The sequence below is a fragment of the Columba livia genome, chromosome 22 (genome assembly GCF_036013475.1).
Source record: "Columba livia isolate bColLiv1 breed racing homer chromosome 22, bColLiv1.pat.W.v2, whole genome shotgun sequence".
Lineage (NCBI taxonomy): Eukaryota > Metazoa > Chordata > Aves > Columbiformes > Columbidae > Columba > Columba livia.
The window spans coordinates 4,787,969-4,807,032 of NC_088623.1; the positions used below are offsets into that span (position 1 = coordinate 4,787,969).

The 19,064-nt window shown below is 53.7% G+C and overlaps 1 long non-coding RNA gene across 2 annotated transcripts; it reads left to right on the forward strand.

The window, feature by feature from the left end:
• The first annotated feature begins 6,256 nt into the window (after positions 1–6,256).
• On the forward strand, positions 6,257–18,858 carry LOC110364652 (uncharacterized). 2 transcript variants are annotated; one of them, XR_010467616.1, is made up of 4 exons: positions 6,257–12,868; positions 13,243–13,504; positions 13,921–14,197; positions 18,232–18,858. It is a non-coding gene; the product is annotated as an uncharacterized LOC110364652 (long non-coding RNA). The 2 variants fall into 2 exon arrangements; XR_010467615.1 differs by lacking the exon at positions 18,232–18,858 and having other exon boundaries at positions 13,921–14,474.
• The last annotated feature ends 206 nt before the right edge of the window (positions 18,859–19,064 follow it).

Consider the following 19,064-nt stretch of genomic DNA (forward strand, 5'->3'; position numbering starts at 1 on the left):
TTAACCTGAGCTCCTGTAGCCGCCTCGTCCTCTGTTCTTGCTGACGGAGAGTGCAACGCGGTTCCTGAGCGCTGGGGGAACGGCCGGGCAGCCGCTGGCAGCCTCACCGTGGGTCCCTGCCTGCGTTTCTGCAGCAAGAGGTGACGTGTTTGGCAGCGCTGCCCGATTCCTCGTGGCCCGGGTCACCTCCCTGTCCGCAGGACCTTTGCTGAAACATCCAAAAAGCAGAAGCGGGGCTGTAAGCAGATGGCGTTGCTTCTGTTTTCTCCCCTCGTAGCAAGAGTGGAAGGGCTGCCTTTTCTCTGCATGCAGGCTCCTGGCCTCTGTATTTATCAGCTCATGTGCCTGATAACGGTGGCAAACAATGATAGGACAAGGGGTAATGGGTTCAAACTGGAACACAAGAGGTTCCGCTTAAATTTGAGAAAAAACTTCTTCTCAGTGAGGGTGACAGACACTGGAACAGGCTGCCCAGGGAGGTTGTGGAGTCTCCTTCCCTGGAGACATTCAAATCCCGCCTGGACATGTTCCTGTGCGACCTCACATAGGTGTTCCTGCTACAGCAGGGGGATTGGACTAGATGATTTTTTGATGTCCCTTCCAATCCCAAACATACTGTGATACTGTGATAACCTAAGATTGCTCCAGTGCTGGTACCAGGCTGTACCTGGCTGGACGGACATACCTCCAGCCAGCTCGGGATGCTCCTCATACCTACAGACTGGTGGGTTTTTCTAGGGGGAAAAAAAGCCCCTGGAGTGTCCACAACATCCCCAACTCCCACCTTTTTTGTGTGTGTTCTTACATATTCTAAAGCCACGGCAATTGCAGAGGGTTGGCCTTGATGAGACTGCCCCACAAGCCTTGATTCACCCAGGAGCACGAGGGTTGTGAAACCCCACCCCGTCCTGGGATGGTTTCAACAAGACGCGCAGGAAAAACCAGCTCTCGCTTTCCCTGGTAAGGTCAGCTCTCCCTGGTTCATTATGTGCGGCTCAACCCTGGCACAGTGTCAGAGAACCAGCAGCTATTGAAGATAAGATCATGAATAGTTAATGTTCTCAGTTACCCAAGCATATTTAAAAATTAACACTGAAGCCTGGTGCTGATGAGATTAAAAAACTGGGTCATCAAAGGGAGGAAAAAACAGAAAACAATTGCATCTACCCTCGGGCTTCACTAATGACTGAGTTTTCACAGAAGTTCCAACCCCTTCCTTGCTTTAATCCTTCGGTGGTTTGAGATACTGGATACTTCATTAAACCACCTTCCCTCCTGCCAAATCGAGCCTGGCGTTTCGAGTCCTTCAGGGTATGTGCTTAGCGAGGGAATAAGCAAACAGCGGAGATGGAAAGAGATGAGGGTCCCTGGGTCTGCGGGAGCCGCATCCCTGGTGGGGCTTGGGCTCTGGTGCCTGGGCAGCCGCGCTGAGCCCTCCCCCTGCTCCATAGGAAACTGAAGAGACACGGGACCCTTTTTCAGAATGAAACTAGTGTGGGCAGGCACTATAGGGACTGAATAAACTAAATCCTAATTTTTATGGCTTTTGCGCCGAAGTAGCTGATGAAAAGCAGTGGAGGGTGCTGGGTCACCTCACCCACAGCCAGACCTAAGTGACGAGGGATTGCCAGGTCCCCAGGGCAGGGACGGGCAGCGCTGAGCACGTGAACACGCCGTGGCTCTTGTCTGTGGGTCCCCAGGTGAGCAGAGGTGGTGGTCGGGTCCTGTTGTGCGTCCTCCTGCGTGATGGAGATGCGGAGGGGGAGCTGGTGCCCACCAGGTACTGGGAGAAGAGGGGAACAGTCCCCAAGAGCCGGGCCCTGGGCTCCCACCACCCCTTCTCATCCCATCAGGATGGGAAATGGGATGAAACGCAGAAAATTGGCAGAGAAGGGACAACCTGGGAGCATGTCCTTAACCAATGGCCTTTTTTCCCTGCGCCCGGGCAGCCGGCCCGCATTGGAGTTCCTATTTGCAGGGAAATGGAGCGCTATTAAGGCTGCTGTTTATCTCATTTTCTCCCAATGAGATGTGATCGATTTGCTCTCTGGAGGGACACACGCTGATTAAACTGTGAGCGTTTATTGACAGGCCCTGGCGGCTGCTGCGCACGGCTGTGTGCTGGGGGACCCGCTGCTGCGGGATCCATCCTGATCCATGGCCGCTTTGTGCTGATAATGTTTCAATCAGGGTTTATCTTGTGAGCTGGCAGCTGCTTCATCCCGCAGAGGGGAACCATAGAATTGCAGAACGGTTTGGGTTGGAGGGACCTTCCCGGCTCCATAGTGCCCCCCTGCCATGAGCAGGGACATCTTCACCAGCTCAGGTTGCTCAGAGCCCCGTCCAGCCTGGCCTGGGATGTCTCCAGGGATGGTTCATCCACCACCTCTCTGGCCAACCTGGGCCAGGCTCTCACCACCCTCAGGGCCAACAATTCCTTCCTCATGTCCAGCCTGAATCTCCCTCCTTCAGTTTAAAACCATCACCCCTTGTCCCATCACAACAGCCCCTGCTCAAAAGTCTGTCCCCATCTTTCTTCTCAGCCCATTTTAAGTACAGAAAGGCTGCAATAAGGTCTTCCTGGAGCTGAACACCCCAACTCTCCCACCCTCTAAACAAGGTGGAAGAACCTTCCTGTCCCAGAGCAGGATCCTGGTGCTGCTCCTGTTTGGTCCATGCGAGTAGCGCTGCGGCCACCGGGCTGGCACTGTCCCCCCATTCTCACCTCCTGCATGTCCCACCGTTCACATCTCCCACCGTTCACATCTCCCAGATGCGGTTCAGCACCAGCAGCATTTTGGGTCCCACTCCGTGCCCAGGGTCCACGTGCGCTGGGCGGCAGCGGCACAAGGCAGAGCTGGACCCAGGGAAGGGTTAAAGCTCCGTCCCGGGAGCGCTGACGCACAGATCGCGGCTCTCGATTCCAGCTCATCTCTCTTGGCAAAGGCAGATTTTCTCTAAACGAGATCCTCTTGCGCATAACTTGCGTGTAACACCGGGGATAACTGCTCCGCTCATCACTTTGAAGGTTCAATTTCACATTAGGTTTAATGTCTCTTCTGAAGACTTATATATGTAATTCACCCCGGCGTTTAGAAAAATCTCCCAGGTCCTTGCTGAGATTTATTGTTGATACCTTTTTCCCTGACGCTGGATGTTGCAGGCGCATCTATTGAACGGTGGGGCTGTGATTTGTGACTCGCCAAAGGGGGGTTCAGGATGCAGAAATAAATGTGCCCTACTCGATTAATAGCTAATAGCCTGCTGAGAGCGTCCCTGGCAGTGTGCTTGGCTTGGGAAAGGGCTGGCTGAGCACAGAGGAGCTGTTCTGCAGAGCAGGATGGATCCCTTTCCGAAAAATGTTAATTAACTTAAAACAAATGCCCAGGAAAGGGCCAGCTATTAGCTGCCTTTGCTTCCTGAGTCTCATCCCTGCTAATTAAGCAGTGTGTCAGTGCAAGTGACCTGCGGATAACACAGCGCCCAATTTGCATTTAAATTAAAAACCATATTTTTAAAATAAAGGTTTCATTAAGCCCTGTTTGTTTGTCTTTCCAGGCGCACACATTACCAAACCCTTCGCTGGTTTTTATTGACCAGCTTTTGGGCGGGGGGCAGGTCTGGGCCCTTGGATGCTCCGACACCGCTGGATCTGGAGCAGCTTTGGGGAGCCCATCGGGGCTGTTCGCCCTCGGGATGCTCATCTGATGGTGAGAGGCTCTCGGTGTCCTGAGCAGGATGTTGCTTTTCTACTTAGTGTTTTTCCTCCCTGCGTTCTCGTTACCTGCAGGAGCAGCACCAGAGGTCTGCGGTTCCCTCACCGCGTTCAGGCTGCAGCCGTGATTTTATGGAGCGGTTTTCCCTCCGCTGCTCCCAAAATGCAGCACCTGCCTGGCCAGTCTGGCTGCCCAACGCCCGACCTTGCCGGCTGCTGCAATATTAATGAGCAGGTTGTGTAACGAGTGTCGTGGCCCCGCGGTGACTTATGCTAAACTGCAGCTGGAGGAAGCAGGAGCATCCAGCCTCTGAGAGAGGAGTGTCCGTCTGTCCTGCAGAGCAGAGTCGCCTCCGCAGGGACCTGGATCCAGAGGGAACAGGGGTTTTGCAGGGTTTTGTGCACGGAGAACAGGAGCTGAGGGGAGACCTTCTGATCTCTGAACTGCCTGAAAGGAGCTTGGAGCCAGGGGGGTCGGGCTCTGCTCCCCAGGAACAAGCGCCAGGAGCAGAGGAAACGGCCTCAAGTTGCGCCAGGGGAGGTTGAGGTTGGATGTGGGAACAATTTCTTCCCCAAAGGGCTGTGGGGCATTGGAACAGGCTGCCCAGGGCAGTGCTGGAGTCACCATCCCTGGAGGGCTGGACAGACGGACAGGAGGTGCTCAGGACATGGGGCAGTGCCAGGGCTGGGGAACTCTCGAGGGGCTTTTCCAACCAAAATGATGCTGTGATTTGTATCACAGAAGCTGGTCGCTGGGAATCTTTCACTTGGCAGGGGCCTACAGTGCATGAAAACAGCCAGCAGGGCCACATCCAGCCCCCATCCAGGGGCTCAGAGTTGTGCTTCTGCATTTCTCGTACTAATGTGGTTCATAAAGCGCAGCCCATATTCAAAAGGGGATCTGGTCTTCACTGGGGCATCTCTCTCATCTTTGGTTTTTTTTTGTTATACGTATCGAGGCACAACAGACTCTCCACGAGCTCTCGCCTGCCCTGAACCGCACCAGCATCCCCATGGACGGCAGCGATGCCGCTCGGCTCCCCCGGTGAGGAGCCGGGAGCTCTGGCTCTGCTGGGCACGTTCCTCCCCAGCAGCGGCACTGATGGGATTTGAACTTTTGTGGGCAAAATTGAATTACTGAGCAAGGCTCAAATTACGTGTGGGGGATGTGTGAGCGTCCACAAATCCAGTGACCTCGTTAAAGGGAAGATTGCGCTGCCAGCCTCACCTGAGCAGGTCAAACTGGCTTGAGCTGTGCTCAGGTGTTATTAACAGTGATGCATCTGCTGTGGCCGGGGGGTGAAGGGGCTCTGGAATCATTGCTGTGTGCCATTTGGTTCTCGCAGCCTCACCAAGGTCCAGGCACTGCTGCTGAGATGTGTCCCCTCTTCCCCTGGTGTCAGCAGTGCTGTCCCCATGGGGTCAGTGGTGCCTCCTGTGCCCAAACGCTTGTGCGAGCTCCAGGCCCCAGCCCTCCGGAGCCCAGCTCTGGATCCCTTTCATTTCTCCATCTTTCAGCGCCATCAGATGTCCTCTGCCCGTTTGCACGGAGGCTGACGCAGAAGCAGCTGGCCCGTCTCCATCCCGCTCCGCAGCCAGCCGGGGCTGTGGGGCCGCGGTCACGGCTCCCTGTGCGCGGTGCAGCCCGGGGACGCGGCACCGTGTCCTGCTGACCCCGCACCTGCTGCTCGCAGTGCTTCTCCCTCCCCAGGAGCTGGTACATTGCTGACCCTGCTGTGGTGATACGGGGTCTCCACTGGGCTGGTGCTGTGGTGGTTCCCATGTCCACCCCATCCCAGTGCTGAGCTCCCGCGGTACCTGCTTGCCGTCCCTTCCCGCTGCCCTTCGCTCCTCTCTTGGGACCTGACAGCTTTGATTTCTTTCTCCTGGTTAGAGAACATGAGGTTTTTGACAGCTGCCTTTGCCATTATTCTTCCCTTAATGCTGTTGTTGTTTTGTGTTACTGTCAAATCGCGGCTTATTAAAGTTCCTCCCATCCTGTCAGTGGCAGATGAGGAGCGCAAAGGGCTGCGTAATCTCCCGGCTCTGTCTGGGGAAATTGCCTTTTATTATTGATAAGGCATCGCTGCCTTTGGAGGACGTGACTCTGCTGCATGTGGAGCAGGAGAGCAGCACCCTTGGTCCTGCCGGTGCCGCGGTGCTGGTGGGTGCTCCCGGGGCTGGACAGATGGACATGAGGTTCTCAGGACATGGAGCAGTGCCAGGGGTGGGGAATGGTTGGACTCAATGATCTTGAGGGGCTTTTCCAACCAAAATGATTCTGTGATTCTATGGCTCCTGTGGAGCTGCCTGAGAGAGGAGCCCTGAGAGGACAGGGCATCAGGCAGGGGAAATGTGCTGTCCTGGCTTATGTGGGCTGGGGGCTACTCTGAGCGCTGGGGGGGTCACACATGTCCGTGGCAGTGCTCCTACCCCACTCAGTCCCTATGGGCCCAGCGGGGCGTCTGGGGGAAAGAAATCTGGGTCACCACAAACTCTTTCTTTTTGAACATTAAATATTTATCTTTGTTTACAGGCTGTTCCTGCTCCGGCTGCAGAGGAGGGGCAGCGGTGCCAGGAGCAGCGTGTGCGGGGCCACGTGTCCGGGAGCGGCGGCGTGGGAGTGTCAGGCGGCAACGGGACCCTCAGCTGTTTTTTCAGCCGGGCACAGGCGTCCTTCACCCGTGTGCCCGTGGCTCTGCCGCTGTGTTCAGGAGGTCCCAGCCACGCTCAGGTTTGTGGTTGGGGCTGCAGGAGCTCTGTAGATCCCTCAGTCCACCTGCTCACGCAGGGTCACAGAGCAGATCACACAGGTGGGTCCAGGCGGGTTGGAATGTCTCAGAGGAGGAGACTCCACACCCGCTCTGGGCAGCCTGGGCCAGGCTCTGGCACCTCCCAGCAAACAAGTTTCTCCTCATGTTCAGATGGAGCCTCCTGTGTTTCAGTCTGTGCCCGTTGCCCCTCACCCTGGCGTTGGGCACCACTGAACAGAGTCTGGTCCATCCTCTGACACCCCCCCTGCTGATTAACAGCCCGATGGGTCCCTGGAGTGTGGTGGTGGACACTGGCCAGGAAGAGAACGCATTGGGAGCGGACACTGGTCCTCTGAGAGCCGATACCCGTTTCCAGGGTGGGCATTGATGTGCTGATGAGCTCCGGTTACACTTGGCTCTGTGAACAGTCGCACCTTTGCGCAGCGACTGACACTTCCCACGGCTTGTCTAAAAATCCCTTGGCGCCCGTGTGGCTCCTCCAGCATTGTTCGGGGTACTGTTGGGGTGCAGGATTTGTGCCTGTATCGTCCTGTAACACCCTCCCGTGTCAGATAACAGCATGGCGAATGCTCATCCCTTTCCTTGGCTTCTCCTTGAGGTGGCCACGCAGAGACCACCCCGCGCTGCCCCCCGAATTCCCCACGGGAGCCCAAGGACCTGCGATGCTGCAGCTCCTGTGCGTTACGAGCTGCTCCCCTGCTTTGGAGCAGGACGGGCTGATGTTCCCTTGGGGTCATCATCCCTCTGCCCAAGGAGGGTTTGATTGTGCGATCCGGGCTCTTTGCTGGCTCTGAACTTGCTGTGATGCCAGGAAGGTCATTCCCTTGGCGTGAGCCTCCTTGTTTAGCTGTTGGAACCATGAGTCCAACACGGGCCATGTCCCGGTGACACATGAGCGGAGACCCCTGGGGCTGGAAGGGGCCGAGAAGCACCAAGCCCATGGTCTGCGGGGCCAGGGCCGCCCTTGGGTGATGGATGGGGTGGGAATCTGCAGACTCAGCACGAGCCCAGCCAAGCACTTTACTGTGCTCTTTGGAAGCCGCCACAGCAAGTGCTACTTTTTGTGCTGATAAATCTTGTTTTTAAATTAGCTGCATGTCAAGCTGGTAAATAATGCATCTCGTAAATGGAAAATGTGTTCAAATCCAGGCTGGAACAACCAGCCTGTGCTGCAGGTACAGCGAGTCCTGCGCAGCAGGGAGAACAGGCGGCAGCGGTACCTGGAAGCCTCCCGGACTGCTTTTCAAGTTGCTTTTTAAAATCTTTATTTCCCACAACCTATTCCATGAGATTTTCCCATAAGTGTAAACCCAGGAGTAGCTTTGATGGGAAGATAAAGGTTTTCTATGTATGAACCGGAGCAGGAGGTGTCAGCCGGCCCCCTCGCTGCTCTGGGAGCATTTGCAGCTGTGTCAGAGCCGTCCCGGTGGGTGCCTCGCTCCAGAGCCCGGCAAACGGCTTCCCCGAGTCCTCACCACCGAGATTTGAGCAGAACAGATTGCTAATTACTATTAAAAGTCCCTGGAGCTACACGGTACCACGTGCTGCCTGCCTGCGTGGAACAGATGGGCTTGAAGCTCCTTGAGGTCCCGAATGCAGGTGGTTTTGCGATAGATAAAACCCCCCACGATCCCCAGCTCTTTCTTGGGGAAACCCAGTCCCGAGTGGGATGAACTGGGGAGGTCTGGGCTGAGCACTGGAGCCCCGGCAGTGCTGGGTGCAGTTGGGAGCCCCGCTGCTGCGATCTGAAGGACATGAGCATCGCCTCACCTTGGCCGCTCAGCCCTGAAAGTCACAGCGAGCAGCAGCGCAGGGGGCTGTCACCGGGCTGGCCGTGGCACGTCGCTGCCGCACGTGTCGCTCACATAAAGCCCTGCAGCTGTGCCGTTTGGGTTCCAGCCCTCGGTTGCTTTGGGCACATGCAGCCGCGGAGCAAACCTGAAGATTTAAAGTCAGAAAGTGGCCCAGACTCGAGCGGCTGACACGCTGCGTACGGACAGAATTCCTTGCGGCTGCAGGAGAGCGAAGCTGCGGCAGAACCCAGTTTGTTGCGTCAGTGCTGTCACCACCATGTGTGCTGGGGACCCAGTGGCACAGGGCAGCACCTTGGCAAACCCACACGGGCTTGGGGTTTGGTGTGATGCTCTAGAGGAGCCGCAGCTTTGCAGGAGGGCAAATAATGGGGGTTTGGCCCATCCGCAGAGCTGCTGCCCATCTCGGAGCAGGCTGTGAGGAGAGTTTGTCGGTGATGAATTATGCGCTGTTATCAGAAGCAATTACTGATCAGCAAAGTGCCGCGGGGCAGTGCAGAGGAGCCCGCGGGATGGATGTGAAAATAGCACGATAGATTCCTTGAATACTGCTAAATGGGAAGGGCTAATTAAAAACCTGGATGGTTTCCAGGGATAAACATAATGGGATAGCCAAGGTGCTTGCGAGCTGGTGTTAAAAGACAAGTTCTTCGCCGTGGGGGTTGAGCTGACGCAGCAGCAGCTGCAGAGCATCCCACATCCTTCATCCTCGTGCCAGGGCAGTGCCAGCGGGTGCTCGTGGCCCAGATGGTGGCCACAGGGTGACGTGCATGCAGACCCCAGCCAGTGGACATAGGGTGACATGGTGGGATGCAGACCCCAGCTGATGGACATAGGGTGACATGGTGGGATGCACACCCAAGCCGATGGACATAGGGTGACATGGTGGGATGCACACCCAAGCCGATGGACATAGGGTGACATGGTAGGATGCAGACCCAAGCTGATGGACATAGGGTGACACGGGTGGGATGCAGACCCAAGCCAGTGGACACAGGGTGACACGGGTGGGATGCAGACCCAAGCCGATGGACATAAGGTGATGTGGTGGAATGCAGACCCAAACCAATGGACATAGGGTGACACAGGTGGGATGCAGACCCAAACCAATGGACATAGGGTGACACAGGTGGGATGCAGACCCTGCTGCGGTGCCCAGGGTCCTGCCTGGCTGGCACGGAGGCTCGTGGCACAGCTGGAACCAGGGAGGAGGAAGAGGAGGAGAAGCAGCGCTGAACCTTGTGGTGCCCATCCAGCCACTGCCACTGGTTCTGTTTAAACTCTGAAACTGTTTTCCCACAAAGGTAATTTTCTGCTTCTCTGACTCAATTCTATTCATCTTTTAGAGGGTAATTAGCATCACTTCAGTGTTCTTTTATGCCCAGCTAATTGCACCTTGTTTCAGGAGCGAAAGTTAATGCCTCTCCATTTAGGTTAGAGCAGAAATTTATGATTAGAGATGAGGCCAGGCAGAAACGTGTACCAGGAGTACCACTGCCTGCCTGCCTGCCCTGAGAATTGCTGCCTGCACTGCTGGAAAGATTTTCCCATTTTACATTTGAGCTGCTCATGGCTGCTACAGCTGCGTCGTAACGAGCTGAAGCCGCATGCGGCAGCCTCAGTGGCTGCCGGTGACAGTGGTGACAGTGGGACAGGGGAGTCAAGGGCACACACAGAGTCAACCGGAACCAACAGCCATATGGGACGTGGTGATGGGGCTCAGGACCCGCTCTGGTGCCACCAGAGAAGCAGATGGGGCTGGATGTCAGTGCTGGGTGGGGTCGGCACAGGGGGACCCTTCTGGGCCAGGTCACTGTGTGGCGAGAGGTGCTGGCCAAGTCTCCCGCTATGGCAGCTTTTCTCTAACGTATGGCTGGTGGTTCTTTACTTTTAGATTGTTTGACCAAACTGATTGTACCCATGCCCCCGTGTTTGGCTGTCACAGAATCACAGCATCATTTTGGTCGGAAGAGACCCTCAAGATCATGGAGTCCAACCGTTCCCCACCCCTGGCACTGCCCCATGTCCTGAGAACCTCATGTCCGTCTGTCCAGCCCTCCAGGGATGGTGACTCCAGCACTGCCCTGGGCAGCCTGTTCCAATGCCCCACAGCCCTTTGGGGAAGAAATTGTTCCTAAATCCAACCTCAACCTCCCCTGGTGCAACTTGAGGCCGTTTCCTCTGCTCCTGGTGCTTGTTCCTGGGGAGCAGAGCCCGACCCCCCCTGGCTCCAAGCTCCTTTCAGGCAGTTCAGAGATCAGAAGGTCTCCCCTCAGCTCCTGTTCTCCAGCTGAACCCCCAGGTCCCTCAGCTGCTCCAATCACACTTGTGCTCCAGCCCCCTCCCCAGCTCTGTTCCCTTCTCTGTCGTCCCTCTGCAGCTCTTGCTGTGATCGGGATGGCCAATCAACCTCTTTTTCCTGCACCAGCAAAGGCATTTTCTGCCATTCACCTGCTCACAAGCACCAAAATCACAGCCCGGCCAAACCCAACACCGAAGCCTTGTGCCCGGCTCTGTTGGGGCTGCTGCCTGCAAACAGTGCCAGGCAAACGCCAACCAGACCACGTGTGTTCTGAGGCCTCATTTGAGGGGCTGCTGATCAGGCATCAGCGACTTTGATAGCGCCAAGGACTAGAAAGTAAATACCTCCGCTATAAATCTTGTCTGCTTTAAAGTAGGTTATATTTTCAAAGCGCTTTAGTTCTCAGGAATTTAATATTGCGATGTCAATTGTAAGACAAGTAATTGGATGGGGAGAACGTTGTTACTGGAACCTGAGATTAAAGGCAGGATTTGAAACGCCGTGTTGCGTGCGGGCGGGGGGTTTTGTTCGCTGCGAATGTGACTCTGGAGGTTTCGCAGGCAGCGTTTCTGTTTGAAGTCGGCTCTGCGAGGTTCACTGTCCTGCCACGGCTTCAACACAAGACGGATCGTGTTGCCCAAGGTTGGAAGAGAACGCGTCTTCTCGCGAAAGCAGCCGTGCAGCAAAGCACCGGCACGAGGCTTCTCCAGCGCCTCCTCCCCGCCGGGACCCCAGACCTGCGTTTAATCCTCCCCTGGAGTGGGTTGCTTTAATCTCACTGAGCAGTTTATGTTTTAGGTTATTAAAAGCGCTTTGCGCCCACGCTGGGAGAGACCCAGCTGCTCCCAGGGGAGCCTCTGCCTCCCCAGCGCCCTCCCTCTGCTGCTCCTGCCCAAGGACGGAGCTTCTGCTGTCCCGTGAATGACGTTTTCTTGCTCTGTCCTTTTCCAAATCACAAGCCGCACCAGCATGACCCAGCAACGTGTTCTGGAGCTGAGCAGGAGCTGTGGGCTTTGTCAGAGAGACCCTTTCTCAAAGCCGGACCCTGCAGCCCTGGCACCTCCTTTGCCAGAAAACCTGCTCAGCTTAAGGACACGACTTTGATATTTCCAGTCCTAACCTTTCTGTGAAAGAGCGACTACCAGACAGGTGAGCTGGTCAGCCATGCCTAATGTAGATTGATAGCAGATCGGCTTTTCTGTCTTAATTTGCTTATGACCTAAAGAATTAGCGGAGAGGATCTGTTATCCTGCCAGTGCACTAATGACTCCTGCAAGAGAAGGGCTCCCCAGGGAAGGAGTGGTATTTGCTAACCTTTCCCTGCCTTGCTTTATATAATAGCACACTCCTCCAAATGTCCTCAGCGTGACTGGCTGCTCCCCTTCGCCTCCATTCTGCACGGTATTTTTACTTTTCAAATTTCAAAATGCTGCGCAGTGAGAAAAGGTGCTGAACTTGTGTCGCTCATCCTCCCTCTCCCTTCGGAGCCTATTCTTAGAGATGCTGCTGGTTTAGGAATTCAAAGGGGTGCACTTTTCTTCTTCAGGGTCTCCAAAAATGTCCTGTATTCGTATGTCCAGGTGGATAGAAAAGAAAAACAAAGCCCAGATTGCTCCTTCTCGCTGGCACCAGCACGTGGTCCATGGGCACGATGGCCCAATGCAGGCGGGTACCGACTGCTGGTGTCCCAGCCCTGGCCCTGCTCCTGCTGCCAGCGACAGATGAAGAGCTTGAGGAGAAGTGCTGAGACGCTCTTTCCTAGGATGTGACATTGATAAATGACCTGTAGAAACCTGAAAGCTTTGTCATATTCATCTTAAGGACAAAACCTGTGGCTCCCCAGGCCATGAGTGTTATTGCTGCATTTGTTTCAACACAGTGGGGTTCGGGTTTGTTTTCTGGTTGGTTGGTTGGTTTTGTTTTTAATAATAGATGTAACCTTCTGCATGTTTGGTTTCAGGCACTGCCCAAATACCTCACCAGGAAAAATAATGTCCCTCTTCAGCTGAGCGTAAACAGGTAGCGCTGGGATTTACTGAATTATTTGAAGTACCTTTGGTAGTTCCAGACTAAACCTAAAGTGGGCCAGGACAGCGCTGGAAAAGAAGATCCCCATGCAGTGAATGTCACGACTCTCCCACGCACCCACCGTGTCCTGGTGCGGGAGCCCCGAGGACGGAGCGGCTGAGGATGAGGATGGAGCGAGGAAGGCCAGTAGGCATCAGCCCTCCATTGCCAGGGCTTTTTCTACCCGCTAATCAGCCAGGTATTATTCTCCAGTGAGTTCAACCCCGTCTCTCTGAGAGGGCTGCGTGGCATCCAGCAATAGGACGAAGCGGGTGAATTACTTTTTGTGCTCTCAGAGATGATAAGGAGCCTGAGAGGCAGCACAGCCTCACTTAGAGAGGATGAAGCCATTCACAGGCTGAAGTTAAGAGAGTGTGAAGAAAGATAAGGAGCTAAAATGAGAATAAAATGAAGGTAGCAGGCACAGCGCAGACAAGTAATCAAAGGAAATTCATTAGTCTGTCAGGCACAGGCAATGGGAGTGGAGCCGGGAGCCCAAAAGGCTGAATGCAATTGCTGGTGCTGAACCAGAGCAAATGGAAATTAATTCTCCTTCTCTGTGTTTCTTTGCAGAAGAGGGGACTGCTGCCCGTCCGCTGGGAAGCAGAGACCTGCTCTGGTCCCTCTGCTTGGCAATGGCTCTGCCCAGCGTCCCAGCGCCTGGGGGCTGAGCTCCGTGTCCCTGCGGGGAGGTGACAGATTGGAACCCATGGCTGGGGACCCCTCTGCCTCATTGAGCCTCTGTCAGAGCAGGGACTGCGGACAGGGCTCCCTGCAAGCTGCCAATGGCAAACCCCACACAGGGCTGCGGCGCTGGCCTCAGCGCTCCTGCCAGGTAGGACAAAATGATGAGGAATTAATTAACTAATTATGCCGCAGCACTGACCTGGCCTGTCTTGCTTGGGATCGGTGGGCACCAGATCTGACACCGTCCGAGGTGTTTGCCTTGGGGAGCGTGGGGGGTAGCAGAAATAGACAGGCAGAGCAGGGAGATCGCCGGCTATGGAGACGTCAGTGTTTGGTAGGACCAGAGGAAATGGACTCAAGTTGCACCAGGGGAGGTTGAGGTTGGATTTAGGAACAATTTCTTCCCCAAAGGGCTGTGGGGCATTGGAACAGGCTGCCCAGGGCAGTGCTGGAGTTACCATCCCTGGAGGGTTGGACAGACGGACATGAGGTTCTCAGGACATGGGGCAGTGCCAGGGTTGGGGAATGGTTGAACTTCATGACCTTGAAGATCTCTTCCAACAGAAATGATTCTATGACTCCGTGTGCCACGTTACCCAGCGGATCACACCAGCACACGTTCCTCCAAAGCAGCCGCTCTCTGCTCGCTGCGGCAAATCTCCAGGTCTTGCACTGTATAAACAGGGATGCTGAGCTTGGCCAAGCTGCCACCATCACTTCACGCGACAGTCGTGTGCCTATACATCCCTCGGCCAGCCTGCCTGCAAACCCTCCGCTCTCCTCGCCTTCAACAGGAATCAGTGCATTAATTACCCTGACAACTCAGCAGAAGTGCTAGCAGGTGCGGCTATCACCATTATAAGCTGTCACTTACGTCTGTTTTTATTTCTACAACTTCTTGCCATTAAAAGCCTGTAATTAAGATAATTAGAACAAAGATGTTTGCCTTGTAATCAGCATCTATTTCAATAAGATTTTAATTTACAGGCAAAAGTTGTTAACTTATTATTTCAATAATGTTATATATATTGACAGTGTGCTAGTGGTACCAGGGAAGCAGTTATAGATCCAACTCATTTAGGGTATTTATCATTCATTTCTTTTTTAATCCCTTTCACTTTGATGAACACATATCAAACCGCCAGGAAACGGCAGAGCAGATCCCCAGGTAAGCCAGGACTGAGCCTTGGGGAGCTGAGCTGTGCCATGGCAAAGTGCTGCAGTTAAATTGGATTAGGTTTAGATGGGAGATTAGGAAAAACTTCTTCCTGGAAAGGGCTGTGGGGCATTGGAGCAGGCTGCCCAGGGCAGTGCTGGAGTCACCATCCCTGGAGGGTTGGACAGACGGAGATGTGGTTCTCAGGGATGTGGGATGTTGTGGAACAGTTGGACTCAATGAGCTTGAAGATCTCTTCCAACAGAAACGCTTCTGCGATTCTGGTGGCGGGGATTGCGCTCGCAGGGGCCGTGGGGGGCTCTCCGCAGAGGTACAGCTCGGTCAAGGCACCGCAGGGATGTCGTGCAGCATGAGCCTGGCTGGCCTCAAATCTCTCCATAACACTAGAGAGAGAAATTCTGGCTCTGGAAATTGATTTCTCACTTTCCAAGTGTCACAGACTGTTCAAAATAGCTGCTGGCAGCATCCCAGTGTTAACGAGCGCCAGTGATGGGGTGGGAGGTGGGCGGGGGCTGGCTGGCTGTCCTGCCCCCCTCCACCTGCTGAAGGAGCCCGAGCATCTCCACGTTTCCCATTTCCCACACACTCCCCATCCCCATGTCCCAGGGCCAGCCCTTCTTCAGCTCCAGCAATGCTTTTTTCCCCAAGCAATGTCTTTGGGAGGGGTTTTTGCAGTGACGTTGTCCCTGTGAAGGTTGGGGTCACCCCACAGCTCCAGCTGGGGAAGGGGAGGGATGGAGTCGTGACGTCCCCGTGCCGGGTACCGCGTGTCCGCTCCCGTTCACCTGACAGTGATATATAACACAAAGCACCCACCCTCAAGGGCTCTCTGCAGCTTGCAGCCCTTCATTTCCCAGGTTTAAAAATAGCTACAGGCATTATAAACAACCTTGCACAAAGCATGACTTAAAAAACTTGTTTTTCATCCTATCCGTGCTCCTCGTGGGAATGAACGCTCTTATCTCCTCCTTTCTGTGCTCGGTTTACTGCTCTGTGCAGGAGTGGAACATGAACAATACAGCACATCCAGCCCAGCTTCACGTAAAGGAAATCATCTATTTATTTATTTCTGCTTCTGCGGTGCTCCAAGTTCTTCAGGGGTCCTGAGATGAAGCAGCAAACACTGGAGAATCGCATGGAGCCCGTTACCGACCAGGCAATCGCTTTCAAAATGTATAAATCTGCTTACAGAAGAGGGACTTTGGCTCTTTCTCAAGAGCTCCTTCCAAATCCAGGCTCTGTCTGGCAGCCTCTGCGTTAATACACACTTGCACATTAGCAGTTGTGAAGTTTTTATCTTCTGCTAAAGAAAAAAAAAAGAGTATGAATTATGCAGCAGGGAAGTATAATACGTGAGTTAGCAGTGCATAAATCATTGGGCGCAGAAATGCTGTGCGGGGCTGGGATGGAGCCTGGGGTGCTCCTGCCTCTGCCAGCCCTGTGTGTCAGTGCATGGGGCTACTCCTGCTCCGGTTTGGGGCCTCCCACTCCAGTTTGGTGCCTCCCGCTCTGGTTTGGCATGTCCTGCTCCAGTTTGGTGCCTCCTGCTCCAGTTTGGTGCCTCCTGCTCTGGTTTGGTGCCTCCCGCTTCAGTTAGGTGCCTCCTGCTCCAGTTTGGTGCCTCCTGCTCCGGTTTGGTGCCTCCTGCTCCGGTTTAGTGCCTCCCGCTCTGGGTTGGTGCCTCTCGCTCTGGTTTGGTGTGTCCCGCTCCAGTTTGGTGCCTCCCGCTCTGGTTTGGTGTGTCCCACTCTGGTTTGGTGTGTCCCGCTCCGGTTTGGTGCCTCCTGCTCCGGTTTGGTGCCTCTCGGTTCCCAGGCACTGGGCTGCGAAGTCCGTGGGCACGTCTGGCTCTGCCCTCCCCGGGAAGGGCTGGGTGCCCCAGGGCTCTGCCCTCGCTGAGCCCCCGGCCTCGCTGCGGGGTCTGTCCCGCCACAGGGAGGTGACGAAATCCAGTGTTGTGTGGTTTTGCTGCAACGAGGCATTTTTCTGTAATGCTTCAGATGCCTTCATTTCATCGCCACGCGTGAGGGCTCTCCAGAGATGGCCCTGGGCTGGGAAAGGGGGTTTATGTTGGATGAGCTGCCTGTGCGCTGCTTGCTGACATGAGGGACAAAGTGTTGCCCCTGAGGGTGCAACCTGGCCCGGGTTGGCCAGAGAGGTGGTGGATGAACCATCCCTGGAGACATCCCAGGCCAGGCTGGACGGGGCTCTGAGCAACCTGAGCTGGTGAAGATGTCCCTGCTCATGGCAGGGGTGGGATGGGGGAGCTTTAATGGTCCCTTCAACCCAAACCATCTATGATTCCTGCACGTGCTGCAGCCATCAGCCGTGCTGCTGTGCCAACCGTGGGTCTTAAATCAGCTACTCTTCAGGCTTTGTTTAGATCTCTCCGCAATAACCTAAATACTGCAGTGTAAAGACTTCTTATTTATTATTTGGCAAGCAATGCGAGGCTGTTAAAAGTCCAGTTGCAAATGAGACGTGGGAATGTTGGGCTCTTTGCAGAAACCTTCACCCCGAGCAGATGAGACAGGAGGACTCCCAAGGCGCTGCCCTGGGGCTGAGGGACGGACAATTAACCAAATTAACTTCAGTAACTCACCAGATTGTGCCACATCTCCCAGGTCCTGTTACACTGCTCACACCCACACTACTCTCTTGTTTTATGCACCCAGTTAATCCTGAAAGATTTGCTTTCCTTTTTTCCTCCCTCTTTTTACATACGGTCCCTACACAGCCACCTGCTTGGCTACTGCTCCGGAAGGGGTTATTTTTATTTGCATGATGTATATAATTTGAACTTCCCACTCATTATTAGAAGAAAACTTCCCATGAAATAAATCACGAGTGGAAGAGATGGTGAGGAAACTGCTTTTGCAGAACAGCCCTGGCCACTGTTTCCAGGCTCCTGTGGGCTGAGGGAGAGTTACAAACGAGCAAAAGGCAAATATTCTATGTAGTTTTGTTTCCTCCTAGTGCCATTATGCTCTATGGGCTGTAACAGGCAGATCTTTCCAAAACACTGCTGTGTTTTTCTGTGCAAGCCAATCCTCCCAACCTGATTCACGACATCAGGCAGCGTTTGACGTGAACCCGCAGTTAATTACATGTTCTTGCTAAAAATAATTGAGTAGCCTCGGTTCTGATCGCTGTAATTGCATCCTAATGAATTTATTTGTCAACTTGTTACATGCAACTTTGGCGTGTTCGGTAAATACCGAATTAAGCCCATGGTTCAGCACAGGTGCTCTGAGAAGGATGCGGGGCTGTCGCTGTCCCTGCTGTTTGGTGGCTCTGGGGGTGACAATTGAGCAAGGTCAGAATTCCAGCCTGTGCTCTGGGAATGAAAAAGCAGCTTTGGCAAAAGTTATAGAAGTGATGCAGCACCCCATAACAGCTCATTACAGAATGCTTATTGTCATTGTTTTTCATGCTCGCTACCAAAATACCAGCTCCAGCTCCCCTACAAAGCTGTGCGTGTTAGTTAACCTCATTAAATCCTAAAGGATTAGTCAGCTGTTCCTCAACCACAGAACTGTTAGGAAACATCTAAAGCTGAAAGTTATGTGGCTTGGAAAGTGATTTTCTAATATGCAAACTTCAAAGGAATTTTGAAATGCTGCAGCGTAAGGGAGAGAGACTAACGTTAATCCACCGGAGTGCTGCTTAATGGCCTGTTTAATTTTTTGTCTTGATAGGTCTCTATAAGCAGCTGAGCGTGAAGGCAGCCTTGTGACAAGCCGGGGTTATTGCAGAAGAGAATCACAGCGTTTCTCCTCCCCGGCGTGCAGCCCTCGCGTCACCGCGCTCCTCGTCTTCGCACCTTTGCTGGGGTTTTCGAGGCGCTCCTGCATGGTTTCGCTCCGTTTTGTGACAAAACGCTGTGCTGTGGAGACCAGTAAAAGACCGTGGCAGTGATAACAAATAGTGTCCGAGCCTATAGGGTCCATCTCTTCTTTTCTTTTGCTTTTCTCTCTTAGCGGAGCTGGTTTCGAGGGCTGACGCTGAGGGATGGAGAACCGCGTGCTCCACCACAGTGTCCTTGGCAGCGAGGCCAAGCCAAACTGCGGGAAGCTGAGGATTGATGGCCATGAAACAGATCCATCTGCAAAGAAAGAAGAGTCCCTGCTTTCCGAGGGGGAAATTAATTTTGATGTATTAATTATAAGTCAGAGGAGAGGTTGGTGCTGGAATGGTGAGCTTTGGAGATTGTTATATTGTCATTATTCACTAATGGCTGGAAAACAAACTAGGTCTACGTGACAATGGTAAAGTAGAATGGCAAACCTATGGAGCCTCTATTATATCCCATGTACTCAAAAGAGTCCTTTGCTATTAATTTAATTTAAAACACCAGAAGGTACTGATCAGGTTTAGGTCCACAGTGACATGTATTACTGTAAAAATACTGCCAGGAACAAAATAATTTAGAAAATCTCTCAGTGTGTTTAGAGCAATAATTTAAAAATGGAATTAAGATAGGATAGGGCTTCCAGAACTATGTTATGAGGTAGTGGTGCTATTTTTGTGT